The sequence below is a fragment of the Acipenser ruthenus genome, chromosome 8 (assembly GCF_902713425.1).
Source record: "Acipenser ruthenus chromosome 8, fAciRut3.2 maternal haplotype, whole genome shotgun sequence".
Classification (NCBI taxonomy): Eukaryota; Metazoa; Chordata; class Actinopteri; order Acipenseriformes; family Acipenseridae; genus Acipenser; species Acipenser ruthenus.
Window position 1 is genome coordinate 40,883,570 of NC_081196.1, and position 25,057 is coordinate 40,908,626.

Genomic DNA, 25,057 nt, shown 5'->3' on the forward strand with positions numbered 1-25,057 from the left:
TGAGTGCTATTTTTGGTCTATGTCAGGTAAGTTCTAATCCAGGTTCAGTAAACGATTTAGTGTGAAAGGTACACTCATTCCTATTATCAACCCTTGGGTCTATTCAATAGATCTAAACATTGGCAGCTCTTAATCCCCTACCCTTCACATTTATAGAAAAAAGAATTGCACTAAAGAAGAAGTTAGATGTATTTATTTGGTTTCTAAACATTTATTGTGGTGTATATTTCATTACAGATGATTTATAGCAGTCACATAAGATAACAAGGGTAGAGAATAACACCTGCTAAGTTACATACAGTATCTACTATATCAAACAACTAAGCAATACAGTCCAAGGTCTCTTAAATACTATAGTTTTGTAACATTAACGTGGATGTTTATCCTTTCTAAAACAATTTCTACACTAGGCACTGTCAATATATGGAAATAGAAAGTAGTTCAAATGCATGTATGTGCCAGATGCTTGACACAAATGTATTTTTCTCTATGGTACAACATTTATTTAGTCATCAGAATCCAAAACTACTGCATGCATGGCTGCTAGTTTTTATAATGTAATTTCCATCTGTGAAATGTACAAGACACAGTACTCAATGACCCAGAACCAATAGACAGACTTGTGTTCAATAATTGGTACTGCCACCAAACATAAACAAACTAATATATACATATAGAGAGAGAGAATTGCTATGTGAAATGAAAATGAATGTGCAGAACTAACCTCAAATACTTTTAGTATTAATATCATCCTAAAGTTTTATCAGATTTGATCATATCTCCAAGCAGTATATTCAAAGAGAGAAAAAAAAATTCTAAAATCCTTAATATGCAACAATGACAGAGAACACAGATGGACAGAGATCTTAGCTCACCTAAGCAATGAGACTGCAGATCACGTTTCTGAGCGATGGGACTGCAATTTGTTACCTCTGGCTAATTGCAGAGAACAATTTCTACCGTTCAGCCAAGCACCCACTTAAGGGGGGTTTGATTTGGAATGGGCTTTGACTGTAAAATGTACAGGGAATTAAATTAAGACTTGATTGCACAGTGAGTTATTGTACTAGTTTTTCAGCTGAGTTAGGATCTTGCAATATGGTCCTCAGTGCTGTGCCTTCGGCTTTCATTATTCTCACAATGCAAGATCTATAAGTCAAAAGACAATAGACCCTGCCAACATGTTGTTTAACTTAAATCAGCAGTGGGAGGAATATGTATCAGCAGGGACAAAAGTAGGACGACGTTATCACTCAGCTATTCACAGAATACATTACCTTGTAACATAGTAGTACTAACTGCAGTGGCTGTTGGAATGTTTGGGACAGTTGCTGTCTGATGCATGCCCCTGGCAACTGAATGATGCAGCACTATGATGTGCTAACCTTGCCTCAAAATACTATACAAATCCAATACTTAGAGTGTAATAATAAGTTAAAAAATGTTTGTCTTTGGATCCAAATTTATGTAACATTAATTGCGCTGTAAAAAAAACAAAAAAAAAACACTGATTAAAAAAACAAACACATAAAAACATTATCGATTGTGTTGGCTTGTATGTTAGAAATGGTTGTTAAAACCAGCCTTTAACAAATAAAATGTGAAGGATTATGTCTCTATCCAGGGATTTAAAAGATTTAGCTTCTAACCCACAGAGATAAATTATGCCTTAAAAATTAATAGGAATTTTTAAGGATTTCATGTGAAGCTTTTTAAGGATTTCATGTGAAGTTTATTAAAATTTCTATAAAATTTCTATATGTTTCTATATGTTTCATAAAGTGGGGGCCTACATGATATTAAGGAACCACCGTCAATGTCACAATTGTGAAGTTAGGTTTTTATACTGCAAACTAGGGGTAAATTTGGGATTTTAGTTTGGGATTCGGTCCGTGACTAAAACTAAATCCATTAAAACTTATTTTATGCCCAGGCACAATTCACTTCTGTTTGTTCTGTATTATTAAATTGTGTAAGCCACTATCTGCTTTAGTAAGAAGTGAATGACGGGAAGAGAATAACACAAATGAAAAAATAAAAAAAGGATAAAGAGAAATGAATTGTGTCACGACTCTTTAACTCACATTCTATGCAACGCCTAATGGAAAAAACACAGGTTACTGAACGGATTTGTTTTTGTGTGACAACACAAGTCATACACAGCACAGAAATAGAGAATAGAAAATTGGTAATGCAAAGCTGGAGTTGCCACCTCCTGGTGATCCAAAATAGGGAACTTTAGAAATCTGACAATGAAAGCTATTCGGTCATATACAAAATTGCTGTACACTGAACCACTGAACCATATACACTGTCATTTCAGACATGTTGTCATGTTTTCAGCTGTCACCATGTATATAGCTGTGCTTTACTGAGCTATCACAACACTTTATTAGGCTTTCACCATGATGTACTGTTGTATAGTTTTATAAGGACTAAGGATCAATCAAGCAAAATATCTACTTTATATACTGGAGCTCATAAGTCCTGCTTCATCAGAGGCCCATAATGAATGTGATCTACCATCTCAATAAATCAGAATATTTTATACAGACTAGCACCACAACAGCGCAGTGTCCCATAATACAATATAATGCAAGGATATACTGTGCAGTAAGTTGAGCTCTGGGCCAACAAGGCAGGTGCCTCTGTCATTTCTTTGGTACCTGGTGTTTTTTTTTTTTATGATTTTCCCTATTGTTTCTCATGCAACTGGTTTCCCTGACACAGATATGCAAAAAAACTACTTTACCCAAATTAAAATTAAATTAAGGTAGTCCAGTATCGTTGCTAATCTGTGTCTGTGAAACCAGCTGACGGTGACCTGTATACATTTTAATGATTCCAAGTCGTGTCTCATGCTCATGGCCTTTACTTAAACAGTCTCTGCTTAAATAGAGAAATTCATTTTAGGAGTTCGTCATCTACTGTATACTGTGTGGACAATAGTAAAAATATTAAAACTGGCCCTGAAACTTCCTACCTAATCTTTGAGCCTTTAGTTAATATAACAGCTTACTCAGGACTGTGCATGCATCAGAATGGTAGTGACGGGTTAATTCCCCAAATCACACCATTAAGAGTGAATGTAATATTAAGACTCTGAGAGGTGAAGAAATAACCTATTCTCTTTTTAAAGGCACACATATGTTAAAGAGACTCCCATACACTGTTAAAGTAATCTTGGTAGATGGGGACCGCTTTTTTCTAAACATGCAATGTTATTTTGATGTTGTAGTTGGTTACCAAATTTACCCTAGATGTTATATGTCTAATCCACTCTTAAAATAAAATAAAATAGATTCAGCTTGCATGTGGTTTGTTATATTTAGAAACATTTTCATATATGATGTATTTTTTATTTATTTATTTATTTTTTACAATTCTGGCAATTCTTGGTACTGTCTGGAACAAATGTATATATTTCGGTCACACTTTACATTAAGTGTTTCTAATTACTGTGTATTTACATAGTATATACTTAGTAAATACAGGTGTACTTACACACAATTACAATGTTATTATGCACAGTTAGAATGTACTTCATGTGTAAATCTTTTGTGAGATATACAGTACTATGCAAAAGTTTTAGGCAGGTGTGAAAAAATGCTGAAAGTAAGAATGCTTTCAAAAATAGACATGTTAATAGTTTATATTTATCAATTAACAAAATGCAAAGTGAGTGAACAGAAGAAAAATCTACATCAAATCAATATATGGTGTGACCACCCTTTGCCTTCAAAACAGCATCAATTCTTCTAGGTACACTTGCTCACAGTATTTGAAGGAACTCGGCAGGTAGGTTGGCCCAAACATCTTGGAGAACTAACCACAGTTCTTCTGTGGATTTAGGCAGCCTCAGTTGCTTCTCTCTCTTCATGTAATCCCAGACAGACTCGATGATGTTGAGATCAGGGCTCTGTGGGGGGCATACCATCACTTCCAGGACTCCTTGTTCTTCTTTACGCTGAAGATAGTTCTTAATGACTTTCGCTGTATGTTTGGGGTCATTGTCATGCTGCAGAATAAATTTGGGGCCAATCAGATGCCTCCCTGATGGTATTGCATGATGGATAAGTATCTGCCTGTACTTCTCAGCATTGAGGAGACCATTAATTCTGACCAAATCCCCAACTCCATTTGCAGAAATGCAGCCCCAAACTTGCAGGGAACCTCCACCATGCTTCACTGTTGCCTGCAGACACTCATTCGTGTACCGCTCTCCAGCCCTTCGGCGAACAAACTGCCTTCTGCTACAGCCAAATATTTCAAATTTTGACTCATCAGTCCAGAGCACCTGCTGCCATTTTTCTGCACCCCAGTTCGTGTGTTTTCGTGCATAGTTGAGTCGCTTGGCCTTGTTTCCACGTCAGAGGTATGGCTTTTTGGCTGCAAGTCTTCCATGAAGGCCACTTCTGACCAGACTTCTCCGGACAGTAGATGGGTGTACCAGGGTCCCACTGTTTTCTGCCAATTCTGAGCTGATGGCACTGCTGGACATCTTCCGATTGCAAAGGGAAGTAAGCATGATGTGTCTTTCATCTGCTGCAGTAAGTTTCCTTGGCCGACCACTGCGTCTACGGTCCTCAACGTTGCCCGTTTCTTTGTGCTTCTTCAAAAGAGCTTGGACAGCACATCTGGAAACCTCTGTCTGCCTTGAAATTTCTGCCTGGGAGAGACCTTGCTGATGCAGTATAACTACCTTGTGTCTTGTTGCTGTGCTCAGTCTTGCTATGGTGTATGACTTTTGACAGTAAACTGTCTTCAGCAACCTCACCTTGTTAGCTGAGTTTGGCTGTTCCTCATCCAGTTTTATTCCTCCTACACAGCTGTTTCTGTTTCAGTTAATGATTGTGTTTCAACCTACATATTGAATTGATGATCATTAGCACCTGTTTGGTATAATTGTTTAATCATACACTTGACTATATGCCTACAAAATCCCTGACTTTGTGCAGGTGTACCTAGAAGAATTGATGCTGTTTTGAAGGCAAAGGGTGGTCACACCAAATATGGATTTGATTTAGATTTTTCTTCTGTTCACTCACTTTGCATTTAGTTAATTGATAAATATAATCTATTAACATGTCTATTTTTGAAAGCATTCTTACTTTACAGCATTTTTTCACACCTGCCTAAAACTTTTGCACAGTACTGTATGTAAGTACACAATTGTATCAGAAAAGGGTTAGGGTTAGGATTATATTTAGAGTTAGGGTTAGGGTTAGGATTATATTTAGAGTTAGGGTTAGGGTTAGGATTATGTTTAGAGTTAGGGTTAAGGTTAGGATTATATCATGGAAAAAGATTTGCACATTAAGTACTGTCAGTTACAAACAGGTGTTACAAAGTTTCCTATGTGTTCTAGCGGGATCTGAATTCAGTGCTTAAGGGATGGAAGACCAAGTTATCAGTGTTCTCTCCCACTTGTATCCAGTTATTGACATAATGTTTGAAATTTGTTAGGCTGGACCATACTCCTTTTTTTATGCTAAAAGTGAAAAACAAAAAAAAACCAGCTAATATTATTAAACCACAATAAAACAACTCCTATATTCAGTCAGTATATTTAGTTAGCAAGGGGTCTGGTTGTATACCATGCCCCAGTATTGGTTGGAGGTAATGTATATTTTTATGACCAAATCTGCCCCAGAAATTATGTATCTGTTTTAATTTTAACTGATAATCCCATTATCAGTTTAGATCTTCAGTGTGAGGAAGACTCAGAAAGCACACTTGTCAAGAGACCTACTAAGAGCAATATGTTCTATCAACTGGCAAAGCGATCTTAACACACAAGTCCATATTTCCCTTTGAATGTCATTTGTAACAACATCCAGTTATAGTGCAGGGTTTACATATCAAAAGTGATTCCTCTCCATTTCCTGTGTTGGGAGCTCCCTGTGGGTGCTCAGAAGAACCACCAACAGCTCTTAACGGAAGTCCCTCCAGTACTGTAACTTCACTTTGCCAAAGGCAGCCATGGTTCATATTAGAGCTTTGTGATTAGTTTGTAATTCTGTGTTCAGTGAATTGCTGTGAGTTTAAAATGATTTTTTTTTTTTTTTTCGGACCAGCACTGTATCTTAATAATATAATAATATTATTTGATTATGTTTAATTGCATTTAGAAGATTTGGCTTTTGAAAGTAATAATACTACTAATACAAATAATAATATAAATATTGCAATTGCAATATATTATATTTTATTCGTATTTGCATGCTTGCTAAGCTCCAGTATCACGCTGCAGACACATGCTGGTGCCCAGTGACTACTATTGACAAAAGCCTTGGAGACATATTATGAAACCAGGTCCTGTTCTGACAAAGCAGCTATGGGGAGAAATGAAGTAACTAACTGTAGGTGGTAATTAAATTACGGATACCACCCTGAGTTACTTAAAATTGAAACAGATACATTATTATGTTAAATAAAAGATCATATGTTATCTTCATATAGTTGTTTTTATTTAATTATGTCTCAATCCTAAAATTCTAGGTGAGGCAAAATTTTTGTCCACCACTGAACCCTCCAACTAATCCTGGAGCATGGATGGGTATACACTAACAATGCAGATTTGCCTAAAAACAACATTACTTATTTAAACATTCAAAGTGCAGAAAAGAAAGTGTATTAAAGATGTTATTGTTCATATTCACACTTAATGTTGGATCAAGGCTGGTCCTCCTCCAGGCTGCACATTCATGACAATGCTCTAGATGAATAATTCTAGGAACTTTGAAAACTCTACTGCTGCCTCCGAATTATGATGAGCCACATGTCATACACTTCTGCTCTAATCGGAATAATCAGTGGTGGGTCAGACAGAAAATTAGAAACACCTAACCTACTGTATCACTGTTGTAAGGCCACCATGTTTAGCCAGTAAATCAACGGGATAGATTCACAGTATCAAGGCCTTTACAACAAAATGGAAATGTGCACAATTATGTTAAAGGAAAAACAACCTGCCTGTGCTTCATATCTAGTAATGAATACCTTAGGTGCACTTTTGAATCCTTGAGTGATTGTAACTAAGTTTTAAAATTAACAGTTTAATTTTAGCAAATTGCATTTGGTTGTAAAGAGCTTAAAAAAAACGTGGCCAATGCATCTATGATGATTGAAAGGTTCCCGAGGGATGCATGACCATTGCACATTCTTATACTTTCAGGGTAATTGGGCATGGACATTTGTAACAAAGTCTGTTCTTCACAATGGCCCGTATCAACACTATTTTGTGTCGTCATGGATCTGAGGCATATGCCAACCATCTCCTATTTTATCGTCATACTTGCTATCTTGCCCATTGAGCCTTTAAATTCCTTTCAACAGGGATATGCACCCTTTATATGTAGAGGATACTGAATGATCGTTTGTGGTATATGGTTTTTATTCACCGCAGGAGGATATCCCAGTAAATCACGAGCCGTGACAGGGGCGAGTGGTTTTTGTAAGGACATGCTTAGAGGGACTAAAATCCACCACAAACTATCATTCAGGATTCTGTTTATACCACAAGTATATGTTTAAAATAAATAGCAATACAATGTGTACATTTTTAGATGAATTCAGTTAATTCAGGGATTATTTTACCTGGCGGATCATTACTTTCATTGTCAACAGACTATGCATGGATGTGGATTATTTTCTGACCCTGTTTATGGCCTCTTCGCAACCCTCTTCAGATAGAACCTTGAGCTCAGTCTGTCAATGTGCAGCCTCTCTGTTGTTTCCAATTTCTACCTTTACCAGTGTTAATGAAAGGGCTACAGTCTGTTTGCTGTCAGATGCAGTGTTTTTTTAGTTACGTTTTTTTTTTTTTTTTTTAATTATAGTTGCAGTTATAAGACTGGTGCTGCTACTGCTGGGACTGGTAAGATTGCTGATACTAGTGCTAAGACTGATCAGACTGCTGAGACTGTATGCTGCCACGATTAAAAACACTGATTTAGAAGGCTTTACTTTAAATAGTTTGCCTGATCTATGTGTACATATCGAAAGGATGCACTCAGTTAAACTCTTTCTCGTCATAGGAATCTGTTTGCTGCGGAAAACACGATTTGTCTCTATGCTGTAGTAGAAGAGTTTTTAGTTTTACACTTGGGGCGGGGCAAAAAACATGCAAGGCTTTTTTTGGTTTGTTTGATAACCAAACCAATACACTTATCATATATAATCATCAACACTGACAATGTTGCTTTAAATTTACGTAAATATACTTTAAACTGCTTCTGGTGTACAGAGGTCAAGGTTGAACGAGGCGTGCTGTCACATTCATGCTGGAACGTAGCTGCAGTTTACTTCAGTATCCAGTGCGTTGTTACCACGGAACAAGACGACTACCACGTGATGATAAACAGGGTGCGGGAGGGGGACAACACTGAACATAGTGATTACTCATTCATAAATTCCTGCTTCAATTTCAGTATCTCCCATATGGTATTTATAATGCACATTTGTATTGCTTGCGTGCAGTACCGTACACTTTTCTCTATTAAATGTCATTTGCCTTGTGTCTGCCCAGTTCTGAATACTGTAGACAATTCTGGATGACTGCTGCATCAATGTATGCCACTCCTCCTATTTTTGTGTCATCTGCAAATTTAAGTTTGCTTACTATACCAGAATCTAAGTCATTAATGTAGATTAGGAATAGGAGAGGACCTAATACTGATCCATGTGGTACACCACTGGTTACCTTGCTCCATTTTGAGGTTTCTCCTCTAATCAGTACTTTCTGTTTTCTACATGTTAACCACTCCCTAATCCATGTGCATGCATTTCCTTGAATCCCTACTGCATTCAGTTTGAAAATTAATCTTTTATGCAGGACTTGATCCTGACTGTTGTATTGTCCAAACCTTGTTATACTTATACAGATTTATATGGTTAGACCATTATCTTCTGCACTTCCCAAGCATGTGTTAAGGTAATAAGCCAGAAAAATGTTTCTCCTTTGGTGAAACAAGTGGTGCTTGAAAAGTAGTTTTCTTTGCACATTATTATTAGCCTGCTGGGAATGCATTCCCTGTGCATTTTTCATTTAAAGAATTTGCTTATAGTGGGAAAAATCTAGCTGCAGGCATTTCATTTGTTAGATGATCCTTCTGCTAATACAACACTTAGGAATCTTCATATGAATTTATCAGGACTGGGAGGACCTTTGGTAACAGCCAGCGAAATTTCAACCTGTTGCATGCTTTGGATTACTTGTTGATGGTTTTTAAATTATTCAACTGTAATAAAATATACAGCCAATGTTATTTCTAAGTCTTTCAGTTGTGTAAAAAATGTTATTCAAAAGCATCTGTTTATGATTTGAGTAAAAAAAAAATGGATGATATATTTAAGATTGCCTTCAATTTTTCTGGAATCCTAATGGACGGCACCTGCAGGGAAGAGGTCATTCAATGTGACATTTAACTCACCTGCCTTCTGTATGTACTCTGTCTATAACTGTTTCATTTAACTAGACCTTAGGGCAAGCGTTCCCAAACTTTGTTTGCTGTGCCCTCCTTCAAACATACAATATTTAGAAAAAAATGATTCTTAAAATAACATATTGCATGTAAAATGAAAGCAGACTCCACACAGGCAGTAGCTTCGTGCTCAAATTTAGAAGTTTATTAGCACAGGACAAATAAACAATTAAGGACCACGCCAAAGCAAAACAAAATTATAAAAACCTATCTGTGCTAAATTCTGTCACTGACTCGCACAACTGCGCTCAGGCATGCACTCCTATTTATCTCTTTGCATTAAAACCACACCCTCCATCCGCCTTCACCAGTCCCAGGCATGTCATAAATGAAACTAAAAGCTACCCCCCCCCCCCCCCCCCCCAATTTATAAACTGCAGGTGTATCTAAATCTAGTTTTTTTAATTTGATTTTATTTGTGAACAAAAGTATTTTAGATTAAAACTCACCGCTGCTGCACTTTCAAATGAAGGAGGGCTGGGCGATAGAGTGGCTGAGCTACGAAAGGTCTGAAATGACACAAGCTCTGTGGTTGGGGATTGGTCAAATTTAACAGGGGGTTGGTCAGATTAAACATCCCTGCGTGTGTAGTTGATTGAGTCAATCATCCTGAAGGCCAACCGAGTCTGCCATTTACTGCAGAGCTTTTACAATTGCCTGGAAGTATTTTCCAGTCAGGTATTGGTGCCCACCTAATAACCTCGTCGTGCCCCCCTAGGGGGGGCGCACCCCACAGTTTGAAAACCTCTGCCTTAGGGCAATTGACACAGCTGACACAATGGTCATTACCTGCTTAATAACTGTCCACAGCAAAAAGCTCCCTGAGAAGATGAGTGGGACTTAACAAAAGGCAAAGTTAATTAGCTCATATTTTGTGTAAGTCTGTATGTTGTGTGTACAAAAATACATTTGTAATCATGCCACTCATCTACAGATCCAGTAAAAACATTAAAATACATCTACACACACAACTCCAAAAGCCCAGTTCTGGGTTTAGTTAAATTGGTCTCTCTCCCTCTCTAGTTGTTTGTCAGAGCAATCACTCTTCTATGAAGAGACGTATCCATAGCAACTAAGATACTAATCGTTTCAGAAGCAAAGCAGTGACAAGCCTACCTTTGTAAGAAAAAAAGTAAAAGCATAGCAAAGTGTAATAAATAATAATAAAAACATAAAAAAGGAGACATACAGTACTGTAGTACAGTAAAGCATAGAAACGCGTAGTAAACTGGCAAATGTTCTGGTCATTTGTTGGATATGAAATCGTATAAGAATATGAGGATTTATTGGCCTGAACTAACCCCATCACTGGGTGCTGTGTGTTTGTATATTAAGACATATTTTAGTTCTTTTTTACTGGATCATACAACGGCTGCCATGACATTCACAATTTTCAAAGCTTAGCAGGTACTGGTTTAACAATGGCTGCAAATCTGATTGGCTTGATATGACTCATAAAGGTTTATTATAGAAATAATTGATATGTGGACAGTCATGCCATTTCATTACTTTACCAGTCATTATTTTGTTCTTCATTTTCATTTCTACAGATTTATATATTTGTTTAATGAAAATAAGCAGTGCTCTTCAATTGTAATTATTAAATGGAAAATTCATAGATAACTTCAAGCACTCTAGTCTAGAGGTTACAAAAATGATCTAGAATTTAAAAATCAAAATGCATTTCCTGCATATAATTACTTAACAGACTTAAACAGGGTGAAACAGAATAAGTATTTTTATGTTTTAATACAAAGGAAAACCAAACTTAACTGTACATTTACACAAAATCCACTTCGAAAGTTTACCGCCATGTGACACTGATTAAGGCATTAACAAAAACGTTTGTCTACTTGTCTACCAAACATCAAATTAGTGTCAGTCAAGAACAGTTTAGGTGAGGCTTCAAAGGGGACCATTGAACTTCATAGCTTACCTTCTTAACTTCTAGCCGAGGACTCCTTGATCTGTATTGTGGTTACCCCTAACTGTGCACCTCAAACAGCACATTCAGACTTCAGAGGAAACTGCCGTATCTATCAGCATGTTAAATGACCTCATGAAAAGATAACCATCCTTCAAGCATTTGGGATTCAATTTTAAACTCCATCTGTACGTGAAAAACATTTTTCCAATATTAATAGCCAGGGCAGGAACTTTGAACCATAATTTATCACAAATGTAAATATGTGTTTGCATATGTGAAATAAACAATTTTGCAGGGGCTTGTACATACAGCTCCTTGCCAGATGCACGATAAAGGAAGTGTTTTTTAAATGTGGTTGTGTTTACAAAGATTTAGAAAACAGCACTTTATGTGTAATAATATTCACACTATGTTTGTTAACACTGTATGGGTATGTTTGTATCCTGTGTATTGCTTTGATGCTGGTTTGCCACAACAACACTGAGAAGTACTCTTTCTCTCGTTGTTCATGAGAAAAGCAACCAAGAAAAAAAAAGTATACATACCATCCAAGATATTAATCTTTTCAGAATAAGCAGTGTTGTGCCTGTCTTGGTAAAAATCGTGGTGAAAGCATAGCAAAGTGTAATAAATCATAGCAAAAGATGAATAGGGACAATGCACCCCTGAAAAAATGAGATTGCATTTTAGAAGATCGTTACTTTAAATACTGGCAACTATGTTCTTGTTTTAATTATACCAGAAAGTTGTTAATGTCATCTTCATTGTTGTGCTGTTAAGTGTTTCTCACTGCAATTAGAAGCTAGTTGTCTCACTAGGAGCATTTTGATCTATAGGAGCATTTTGACTGCAGTAAAGTGACCAGCTTTTAAGACATGATACAGTAATGTCATAGTTTAATATAGTTTAATATACATTCTATTCATTGTTTGAATTATATATGACAGCACAAATAAAATAAAATGGAAAGTAGTGCCTTTTATCATGAATTACACCATGACACTTCACAATAAAAAACTTAAAAAAAGAATAAAGCAATGTCATGATGGAATCTATCAAAATACTTTCCAATAAAATCAAATAGAGTCTGGGTTTTGTTATAGAAAAAAATAACAAAATCCAGATCACTCCCACCAAGTCATGATATCCATCCATAGGTTTTCTAAATTGTTGAAGGGTACTGATATTTCATATTGGGAAGTCTGGTAAAAATGCATTTTAAAAGTACCCAGTGATTTATTTATGTATCGATTTATTTATTGTGATTGCTATCACCTGTGTGACCTCAGGATTTGTTTTTTATCAATAAACTTCAAATTACTTTTACATTTCCCATTTTGAAATGTCCAATATAAACAGAGCTAGACAACAGGATGAGAGTATTGATCATTTCTGTGGTAGTTTGATTTAATCATTTTAAATTCATGTTGCTATATATAGCAACCTTAGATTGTATTTTCCTCAAAAAATAACAGCTTTCTTTCATAGTTTAGCATTCAGAAATTCAAATAAACAGGCTACATTCCCTGCACATTTAATATATATTTTTTGAATATGTTGATGAAAGCCAGCCCAGTTCAAGGACTTCCAGTTTATTGTATATTACTGTCCTGTATAAAAGTGCCAATCAAAAAATGAAGGCGCTGATTGCAAGTCCTGCAGTGGAATTGATGGAACAGCCAAGGTTGCCTTAACCCCTGGTGTAGGTTTAAGTGATTTCCACCTTTCATAATAAAGCTAGTCTTATTTTTGATAAACACTAAGGATGTACAGTAAAACAAAGTTTATTCCTCAATTAAACATTGGTATTAGAGGCTCTGAAATATGTTAACTATAAGTATGAATGGGCAGCTGGCCATTTAAATGTTAGCTTGCGAGGTTCGGGGGGCGTGGAGCTGGGGGGGCCGCTAATCTCTAATCTTTCAATTTTCTAATCTCCAGTTAATTAGTTTCTATTTACTATTTAAGACCTGATCACCTGCACCTTTTCTGTCTAGTGCTTCGTTTTTTCCTCCTCCTCCCCTCCTCCACCTTCTACATGCCTTCGCATCGGTCATCTCTGGGGGGCAAGTGAGGCTCACTTCCCCGACCTCAGGGCTAGGCAGCCGCCTCCCTTACCTTCAGGGGTTCTCACCGCGTGAGTCAGAGCGGACCCCCAGCCAAACTCTGTCCTGTCGCAGCTCCTGCGCTCATCTCACTCGAGGCTCTCTTCTATTCTGCCTCTCTTCAGGACGTGGTCACTCGTGCCGAGTCCTATACTAACCTCAATGCTCTGTCCTTATTTTCAGGTCCCAGGCAGCGTGATGTCTCGGCCAATCGGGTTTTACGAGCGCCCCTTACATAAGCCTCAGATGCTGGGTACCTCTCTCATCTCCTCCCGAGGGGCGGCTTTTCAAGTCTAACCCTCACATGTGTTTTCAGGTTGCCGGGTCCTCCGCCCCTGGGATGTCGACAGCGTCGGCCCCAGTCGGTGACCTCTTTTCTATCCAGTTTCCGGTTGCCGGGTCCTCCGCCCCTGGGATGTCGACAGCGTCGGCCCCAGTCGGTGACCTCTTTTCTATCCAGTTTCCGGTTGCCGGGTCCTCCGCCCCTGGGATGTCGACAGCGTCGGCCCCAGTCGGTGACCTCTTTCCTATCCTGTTTCCGGTTGCCGGGTCCTCCGCCCCTGGGATGTCGACAGCGTCGGCCCCAGTCGGTGACCACATTCTGTCCTACTAACTGCTCCTTACTGCTTCTTCTGCCTTATCTTTCCCCCACAGCTCACGCCCAGTGAAATGTATTTCACTGACATAAATAATAAAAGCAGCCGAATGTTGAGCTACATTGCTTTAAATGGCCGACTGTATGCTGCAAGATACATTTATGGAATTGATTTATTTACTGACATCTTTCAGTGGTTGCCAATAGATTAACATACTTAAGAACCTATAGGGAATGAGAGCTTATTATTTTAAGAGCAGCTATTAATAACAGCCTGTTTGGTCTAAATGTCATATGTTACTATTCAGTAGCTGAGAATGCCATATGCTTTAGATGATGGAAGTAATATAAAGAGGTTTCAAGTTATTAATAAAAAGATATTCAGTAATTAGTCCTGTGTGTATTTCCCTTTGTTTCACATGATGATTTACAGCAGTTACAATATATACATTGGGGACCAAATAATAATCTCTAAATTACCGCAAGAATGACTTCTTTTATATGTGTCTGGGTTGGTGTTTTGCTTTGGGATGCCTCATTGTAAAGAAGGAAGCGGACACCACGATGTTGGTGATAGCAGCAATATACCCGTCTAGACCACAATCCTTGATTATTGAGTTTATCAGCACTTATTGTACCCTGTGTGCCTTGAACCTGCAAAAACAAATAGCTTTTTAGTAAAACCCTTCTACCAATGTAAGCTTTAGGTAGAGGTTAGGCCTTTTATGTTCCGTTATTTGAATCCGTTCTATATAACATTAACATGAACTATGTTTCCTTTGTTGGCTGTGATTTCTAGAATATCTTTTTTTTTCCCATTTGCTTCTTGATTTAGTTCAGAACGAGTGCATAGAAAGAAATCATTTAAACCTGACCGAGCTCCCTGTTGATCAGAAAAACACTCTATGATTGTAGTGCTCCTATTCCTGACAAAAATCCACTTCACCCTGTCCTTTTTATGATGGCATCAGTTTACAACAAACTTCAAAGTGCTGTGACAGTGGGGGTCATTTCATGAGAATTAAAGAGGGGCTGTGCTAATATTTCGGGAGCCACTCATTATAAGAACCAAACTATGAATTCAACATGCGTTGCATTAACTTAAACAGGTTGTTTATAACAACTGTATAAGATGTTAGAATTATATTACTGAAACTTTCAGACGTTACTTACGGTACCTAATTGTGGCCACCTGGGTGTGCAACAGGTGCAACTGATTACTCCATTTGCCATCCTTGCTTTTTTCTATTTCAAAGGATGGTTAAATGTAATAACTTCTTTTGTATTTTATTATGTACTATTAATATGTGTTTTATGCCGTTACCCCTCCTCAGCAACGCAATCAGTAGTATCAATAGCTTCACTGTAAGATGAATTTGAAGTTAAAACACAATGTGTCTAGTAAACGATATACGATTCTTAACTCCAAATCAATAAAATCTCCAAAGAGAGGATATAACTAATTGTAATAAGAGCAGTACCTTTCAATCATGTACCTTGGTATTCAAATAGTTTTTAACAGCAGGATTCAATGTTATGGTCTCGAGGACTGTAAACTCAGATTATAATGATTGAGCTACACAGAGAGTTCGACTTTCTGCTGAGATTTCAGTAGTTTATCAACCACAGCCTGGAGGAGTGTATATCTCATATTATTAACTATCTATTGTATTTTTCATTTATATTTATTTTAAAAAATGCACAGTATAAACAGATAAACCTGTTTTGAGATAATTCAGATAAGTATGTTGTGAAATTCTTGAAAATGTACTTTTGACAGTCATGGGGTAGTACTGATGTTGCTCTGTGCCCCATCACTTGTTGGCATGCTTTTTGAGTTTCATTGGTCTCTGTGTTATTTGTTCTGAAGTTAACATGAGATGTGCAACGGAATTACAGGAGATAAGAAAGTGTATTTCTGTCTCACTAAGATGATCATCTTGTAATTTGTCACTAGAATTTGATGCATTTTGACCCATGGGGAAGTGGGTTAAATTATATAACATTTTGTATTTATTTTTTTTATTACTGGTATGGGCAAAAGCAAAGATTTGATGGTGACATCATATGGAATTAAAAATGAAAGTAGCAATTGTCAAGTGCTTTGTCACTTTTAACAACTGCAGCTTATTACTGTATTGGTCAACAAACAAAGTTGTATCATATTCAAAGAAGACTAACATGTCGACTCAGGCTCTATGGATATTTTAAAGGTCAGAGTAAAAATTCCTTTAATAATACAATAGTGTCTATTTAAATTATGTAAACTGGGGCAAATCTAAATATCGCTTATCTTTAACATTCTGCTGTACAGTTTCGTAACATGTTTGGGGAATATTGTGTTTTGTGAAATGAGATTTTACTTTTTCAGACCTGTGAGTTAAATATATTTTATTGACCTACTGTACCAGTCTTTTGTTGGATGGGCACCTAAGATGGTGCATTATATATTCATAGGTATCTTTAATGCATAAATAATAATAATCTCTTAAAGCACCTTAAAGGTAGCAAACTAGAATGCGGCTTCTGTAGTTGCAAAACTGCAGGGGTTAATCTGTAGCTGATGAGAGTAAGCAGGAGCTGGATAAACCCTAATTGAGGATGCAGCGTGCATTTCAGTGTTAGCTATTCTCCTCAGGTTTCAGATAAATGCATCCTGCTCTCGGGAGACCATGAGCTGTACATTTCCAATGGCTGTTTCACACTGAATCTTGGTTTCAATGAAACAGAGACCAGCCTGGCATTTAAAAGAAAGACAGTGTTATGCTGCATAGATTAATTTGTCCATTCTGGAATGAAAGCATCAATGTATGGACTGAATGACTGAACCGCATCATTTTAGAACTCTTTCAGTTAAGGTATTACCCTCTCATGGGGATGTTTTAATTTGTCTGTCAGGGGCTTGGCACCAGATCATGTTTCCAATGTAATTACGGTGTGCGTTTTCTTACAGCTGCCTGATATTTGCCAAATGACCGATTGAAGAATTTAGAGCAAAAGGTACAGCAGACCAAGCATTCTAAAGGGGCTGGTGTGCGCAGTGTGCTCTGTCTGAACTGGGCAATGCACTACTTAATTTAGCAAAGGAGCATCTCTTCCAGGCTGGTCTGTACAGGACTACTATATTTTTAAGGGGCAACTTTAACAGATGTGTTGTTGTAGCTAAAGTGCTGCTTCACTTGGTTGGTGGAAAACAAAGAATAAAGAACTTCAGGAAATCACTGACTGAAGAGAAGAAAAAACACTGAAGGTAAGCATTGTCATTAGATGCAAGGGGTGGTACTTTGGTTTCTTCAGAATAATACTTTTTCTGTTTGGGCTGCAAAGATTTAAAAAGCAATTGTTTCAATGCAAATGAAAGATGTTTGCTGGGAGCAGCATGTTGTATTCCAGTAACAGGATCTATACCTTCTGCAGGCTATTTTTACACTGAGATGGTTAGTAGTAGTACTGTTTAATTATTGATACAAATGCACTTGAATTGCAAAGTATTCTACCAACATTCCTATCCAAAAAGAAAGTTCAGAACATTATTTTGGTTTGTGCATAATTTGTTCTATACAGAGTATACGGTATGTAGCAATGCAGAAAATAAACTCATTGGGGATCAATGATGAAGATCTTTATTGCAGTCATAAAAGTCCACTGAAATAAACATCTTCATAACTAAAGCATTATTCCCCTATTAAGATTAATGGAATAATGTATGTTTTAAGCATTAACATAGTCAGACATAAAGTCTGCTTAAACCTTGGATTTACATGTATGTTCTTCAATGCATGAATGTAGTAATATACACAAAAGTGTTTTCATGTTATTGCATATTAGACATATAACATATACAGTCCCTTTTTTCAGCCCTAAGCCATTTTCATAAAATATGCACCAAAGCATATTAAAATTACATCAGAAAAAAATGCAGTATTGTTTTGACATAAGAAAAGTTATGTTAGCACCACAGAAATACAGTATTTACCAAGCCTGTCTGTTCAGACTCACTGCAGTACCTTAGCAGATTTAAATGGCACAGATAACTCTAACAGTGCACGACGTAAAGATGGGTTGTCAGTGGTGCAGCACATGCCTGTGTCATCACAATACCTGCACTGAAAGCAAATTGAAAGATTCAATGATATCTGACAGTGAGGGAAACATTTTTAATGCAGGTGTTTTCCCAATCTTTCCCATTCCAATAATAGCTGTACATATTCATTAGACTCCACAGTATAGAGTAACTGTAGTGTATGGATATTTCCTGACCTGAGGAAGATAAATGACACTGTGCACTAAATCATTGACCATTTTTTACCTTATATTAGTTTACTACAGTAGTTACTGAATTAAATGTACAGCTGTATTTATTTAGTATTTATTTTATATAGTTGAACTATGGGGTACTGCTAAGGCTATTGTTTTATTTTAAAAAATGAAAGGAAACATGTTACAAGTGAGTGACAGTATCTGATATAATAGGTTGTGGTCTGTTGCTGAAGTGTTACAAATCATTCAGCAAAACTGTTGACATCCATGCTTTTAGAAAAATGCCCTTGCTCAATATAGCTCTAGTTAAACACAATGGATGAGCAATACCAAAGGGTTGAAAAAAAACAGATTACCAGCATTATTTCTTGCCCTGTTCTATAATGACATTTCATAACATATTTCCAGAGGCACAGTGTGGGTTGAAATAGAGTATTTGTCTAATGCGTTCAGGGCGTGTCAAGCTATGTCTGGATGTTTAATTGTTTAGCTTCACTGAGCTATATCACAGTGTGCATATACTGCAGCAGGTAGTGGCAGGAGCATGTCTGTTTAGTTCACAGTGTCTGACTGTGTGGAAAAAAGGGCTGACAAAAGGTGGAGGTCAGAAGGTGGTCAGAGTGTGTTCGTCGTAGAGTACAAAGGAGTATGTACGTATGTAGTAAACTTGTTCACATTACAGCTTTGATTACATTTGTAGTCTGGTAGTTATATCAGAAGAATTATCTTGTTCTCCAAATTTAGTGGATTAGGCCAGTAAAAACATTACAGTGATAGTAAACGTGTAACAAGGCAGACTCTGGACACAAACCGGCAACCTCACACAACACAACACAAGCAAGCTTCTTAACATTAACCACTATTCAAAAGAGCCAGGGTCATTTACAAGTGTGGTGTTAGACTTTTTAACTTCACCTCACTGGCAGGAGTCAGAATATGGAACAGCAGTGCCTGTTACACTCTCCCCCCTTAAGATCGGTAGTCAGCTGGGGGCAATCATTGAAACCTGAGTCACAACACCAATGTAATAGGGTGGGGCTAAGCACGAACCGACAACCACACACACCACGAGTGAGTGTCTTAACCACGATGCAAAAGAGACAGGCTCATCTGCAGGTGTGGTTATACAGCCTTTAACCTTATCTCTGACAGGGGACATAATCGTTAACGTCAGGGCATCACACAACATTGCCTGTTACACATGTGTTAAGGTCACATGCATTTATTGGCATGCCAGTTCTTTATAAATACAGCTAAAACGCCCCACTTCCCAGGGATCTTACAGGTCATCAAGCATGTGCAGTGCCATGTGCCTATACTGTAAATAAAACAGAAAGCTAAAATGAATGATCAGAGACATTCACAGCAGGCAATTAGTTTCTCCTTTGGTTTTTCAGCTGAGGGGTTAGATACAATGCGATTTGTAGGACTGAATTTGTAGTCCTTTTTTTTGCATTTACTTATCAGTTGGGTGGAACTGAAGCTTCAAGATTGATCGGTCGACCTCCTTAAATCAATTTAATTAAATAACATCATTTTCAGACTAATTTCATCTGGGAAATGTGCACAGCTGGGAGATGACCTTAAAAACCAGAGGTCTGAACAAGCATATTTCACACTTGACGTGTGTTGGTGCAGTATTTTATACAAAGCACTGAAGAACGCGTTGCTGTAAAGATTGAGTAAGCCAGATCCATAACATTCTTCAGAGCAGAAAAAAATATGAGGGCACCAGATAGAGGCACTTTTTCATTTTACTCCAGGCTTTAATTAACAATTATTTGAAAGAATACAAATACATGTTTTCGTTTTATGTTGCAATAATGAACTAAAATCATATAAAACCTCAATATTGGAGCCTTAATGCTGACAAAAGTAATTTGTAATATGATTAAGTGTAGATCAAACCTTGTGTGGTTAGCTAAAGTGCAGTGGTGGTGCCAATCTCTGTGTTTATATTTCTTTCAGGCACTGAAAAAAAAGCTGAATCATGTCAGTGTGACACATCAATCACAGACAGAGTCGTTACATCAAATGTTTGAATAATGTAATAACGCTGAAGGAAATTATTTCACTTTTTTCATTACAGCATTGTTTTAGAAGAGATGTAATTTGACTGACTTGAAGAAGATATTGCTAAACAAATGTTGGGCTTTATTTAAATAAAACTAAGATAACACTAGGCCTTCCCTTCCTGACCCTAAGTTGGCTCTGTGCTGAACCAAGATAACCTAATGCACGCTTTTTTTCTAGAATTGACTACTGCAATGCTATATTTGATGGACTACCCACTAACATTGTAGCCAAACAACAATGTATTCAAAATTCTGCTTCCAAGGTTTTTCACTGAATTAAAAAAATATCTCAACATGTTACCACCGCTCAGGCCTCCCTAAATTGGTTGCTAGTATGACATCGCAGGCCTTCTCTGATGGTCCGTGAAAGATTTCAGGGGAGCCGTGAAACAACCACATCACAGGCAGACAACCTCAGTTCTTTTTGTCACTGCAGAGGTACTGCAATACCGAATTGATTTTAGAGTTTTGCTACTAACCTATAAAGCATTAAATAGCCTTGCCCCCATGCATTTGACTGGATTTTTATTATCAAAAACAGGATAAAACATGTACACCCACTAAAGAAGGAATTTGGAAGTAAGATGATTTGTATGAGTGGAAAAAAAGCAGACAGGATGTGAGCATTTGTGTATAGGAAGAAGTAGGGCTTTGATTTTTAATTGTCTATTTTTACTAGTTGCTGTTTTGATTTGATCCCTTACGAGCGTTTAGTGCCAACTAAGCTGGAATTCTAGAGAAAGTATGTAATTGATATTCGTTTGTAATATTTTCTTTTAATTTTATAGTATTTGCAATCAACATTATTATTATTATTATTATTATTATTATTATTATTATTATTATTATTATTATTATTAATATTATTATTTATTTATTTCTTAGCAGACGCCCTTATCCAGGACGACTTACAATTGTTACAAGAAGTGGTTCTGAGTTATTACCATTTTCTAGAAATCCATCTTTACATGGCTTTGAGTAACACAGCCTTCCTCATTCCATGTAAAAATATAATCTTTCAACTGTCAGCCCCACCAACACTCCCTGTCTATATGTAGTGGTATGTAGAGTAGGTGGGGCTAGCAGAGATCAAATATCACATTGTCACATGAGTTTATTGGAATTAGGAAGGCTGTTCAGTCCCAGCACTCCAGACAAGTTGAAAGCAAGCTCAAAGGAAGAGGAAAAATAAACTGAACACCACAACAGATTGCTATACTCAACAGTGAATGCATTAAGTGCCTTCATCTCTAAAGAAAAATAAATAGCATCTTAGCATGTAAGATTGTACCTGTTTGTTTGTTTTAAGAAAATGCAATGTACATTGATTAATGTGGTATTAACAATGTTGTTTGAAATATACACAGGAAGACTAAAAACTTACTTTCATAAATAACATCAGGATAATTTGTTTTCCTTTGCTTTTTGATCATTCTGTTTTCATGGCCAGTTGTGATCAGTGTCCTAGGCTATTGTAACTTACACAAATGTTCCCCTGGAATAGGCAATTAAATGTGACTTGCTTGGAAAATATGTTTTTTCTTTGAAAACTTTAGGCCACAAAGCACCCAGTAGCTATGGGCAATATACACTTGATTAACCAATCAATGACCAAGCCTCTTGAGCCTTTCATCAGCATGCTGTCAATCATTTTTTAATTAATCTTATATGGTAGAATGCAGTAAAAACAACAGCGGCTTTGAAGGTGGAAAATATAAGATATAAAAACACCCCTTCATTTCTGTCTCTCTAGTTTTTACTTGACCATCAAATGACAGCTATCAGATATGCTAGTCAGTTCCGTTCTCCATGATTTGATTTTCAGAAATTTTATTAAAGCCATCATAAGAATTCACTGTTCACAATGTTCTCATTTGTCATCTCAGTAACGTGCGGTGAGGTCAGCGGTTGGGTAGGCACTATTATTAGTGTTTTTATATAAATGCCCAAATCTACAGTTAACCTGTTACCGTTCTTTAAACATTTGCTCACCAATACCCGACAATTAAAATGAAAATAAATACTTGCACTTACATATCTACTTGTATATGAAGTCCATCCTTCTCTTCTTCTGGATGAAGATTGGCCTCTCTCGGCCTGAAGTTTTAAAAGTCTCTTCTTTTCAATGGAAATAAGCGCCAGGGGTGAGAGCCGCCCTTGATCGGTCCGATTCCGAGTGCGGGTTTTGATCCATTTAAGTTGACATGTAACGGTTTTCATTTTCGGATCGGTTGATGTTAGACTTGCTCGCATAGCTTGGTTTGTTTGCTAAAGAGGTGTAACTCAAGGACACGCCCCCAAAGGCAGAGAAAGTCTGTGCCTTTCCAACGGTTGTTCCCACAGCATTTCTCCCACATGAATGCATGCGTCGATATTTACTGTGCAATGGAATTAGTGTAGTCAGGTGACACAGTTAAGGCAGCGACGCGCTGTGCTTTTTTCTCATTCATTGCTGAGACTATAAGGTTGGAACGCGCTTGCGCGACTGAGTAGAGCGGCTTACGTGCAAGTTCAATGGTAGGGAAAGGCAGAGCGCATCTCTGCCTCTCGTCTTTTCATCGAATTTTTTATATTCCCCCAAAAAAATCCACTATACAGAAATGTGTTGTGGCAACGAAAGGTAATGAACAGTCATACGCAATTTAATTTTTAATTTTTTTTGCTGGATTCTCACTAGGTAGGCAGTGCCTACCTTGCCTACCCCGACCGCACATCACTGATAAATGAGGGACACCAAGTATACTGAAAGCAAGGGCTTCCACACAGGTGTGGCTCATGCGTTAATTAAGCAAATAACATCATGTATAAAAATGCTGGACAGGCCTAGTTGCCTATAATTATGGCTAGCATGGCTGCAAGAGGAGACCTCAGTGACTTTGAAAGAGGGGTGATTGTTGGGGCGTGTTTGGCAGGAGCTTCAGTGACCAAGACAGCTCAACTTGCTGATGTTACACGAGCAATGGTGTCTAAGGTGATGTTGGCATGGAACTCCGAGGGAAAGACATCATCAGCAAAGGGAAACAGTCGGCAAAACAGGCGAGCAACTGCAGAGTAATTGACTGCACATTTCAACCTGGGGCGCGAGCAGCCAGTTTCATCAAAAACGGTCCGCCGAGAACTCCACAGAGCGGGATACCATAGTGGCCCAATGCCCTATTAAGTGACTTTACATTGGTGTTTCCATTTTTTTGTTCACTACCTGTATATATATATATATATATATATATATATATATATATATATATATATATATATATATATATATATATTGTGTTAAAGTCTGTGGCAATGTAATAAATTATGTGTATGTGAGCCTAACAATAAAATTGTCTGTTTACCCAGAAAAGCTCTAAAATGACAATGTGCTGAAAGCACGGTATGTTTTAAATTGCCCAATAGAGGGCATTGTTTAACCTAGGTGCAAGAAGATGCAAATGGTCAACAAGGTCAGTAATTGAATCAGGTGTGTTTTGTTTTAATTGAGCATGGATTGTCTCATTTAGATGCCTTATTTAGAGGCTCTTACTGTTTGCCTCGGTTGAGTTTTGTGGCTTTTTTTGGGAGCAGATGCGTGTGTGATACAGCTAAAGCAACTAATAGAGATAAAGAGAAAAGAACAAGTGGAACATCTTGTCACTATACGACTCTGTGTGAGTAAAAACAACCTCAGCTCACTGTCGGGAGCTATTTCGAATCCTGTGTGGAGTTACAGTATGTTACTGTCTACTACAATTGTGCTTCTGTTCTGTTGTTTGTATTGGATAAACGGCTTAGCCGTTCTGACTTTTAGTTCGGGAGTCTGTGTATAGTTAGCACTCCCAAGAGGAGTTAAGTTTTTGTTTGGTTTATTTTGTTTTGTTTCATCATAACATTGTAAAACAATAAACAACACATCTTTGTTTTGGGAAACAAATATCAAGTCTCCAGTATATTCTAACGCCATGCAACAAACATACATATGGCCACTGTGTGACACTTGGTGTCAGGAAGTGGGATGAGCACCCCCCTGGAGGCTTGGAGGAAAAGTGCAGAGGTTTTTTTCCCTCTCACTCTTCCCACAAATAACATGGAAGACATGGAAAAAGCACTGCTGCAAGCTACCGCCACACAGCAAGAAACCAACTGCGTGCAGCAGGAACAAGCAGCGGCACAACAGAGCACCACTCAACTTTTGCTGGAGCAGCTGGTCCAAGTGCAGCAGGAGCGACAGGAGCTGGCTGCCAGGCTCGATTCGGCTAAGGGTTCCAAAACTGTGGTGAGCAACATGAGGCAGAGTCATCTATTACAGAAAATGACCAGGGACGACGACATGGAGGAGTACCTACTGTCTTTTGAATGGGTGGCCGACAGTGAAGCCTGGCCAAGGGTGCAAAAGGCCAGCATTATGGCCCCATTTTTAATAGGTGTCACCCAAAAGGCCTATTATGCTCTTTTTTGTCTGAAAAGGGGTCAGCACACACTGTGCTCCTTAAGAAATAATTAATGAGACAAGGGACATACAGGCATTTGTTGAAGGTACTGAACCTGATACGCTGGAGCACTGGGGATTAAAAAATGTATAGTTCAGGAGAGACCAAGCCAATGACCACACTTTAATGAATCTAAAAACC

General features: G+C 37.6%; 1 protein-coding gene across 6 annotated transcripts in view; it reads left to right on the plus strand.

Moving 5' to 3' along the window:
• The window catches only part of LOC117406591 (FERM and PDZ domain-containing protein 4-like), a 155,847-nt gene that overhangs the window by 58,569 nt on the left and 72,221 nt on the right, over nucleotides 1-25,057 (plus strand). The window contains exon 1 of one of the 6 annotated variants that reach the window (XM_059028986.1): nucleotides 16,887-17,362. The exons of the other annotated variants lie outside the window; for them this stretch is intronic. The gene's annotated coding sequence lies outside the window, so the exon portion shown is untranslated. Of the gene's footprint in view, nucleotides 1-16,886; nucleotides 17,363-25,057 lie in introns of those variants that run through there. 6 annotated transcript variants of the gene reach the window in all.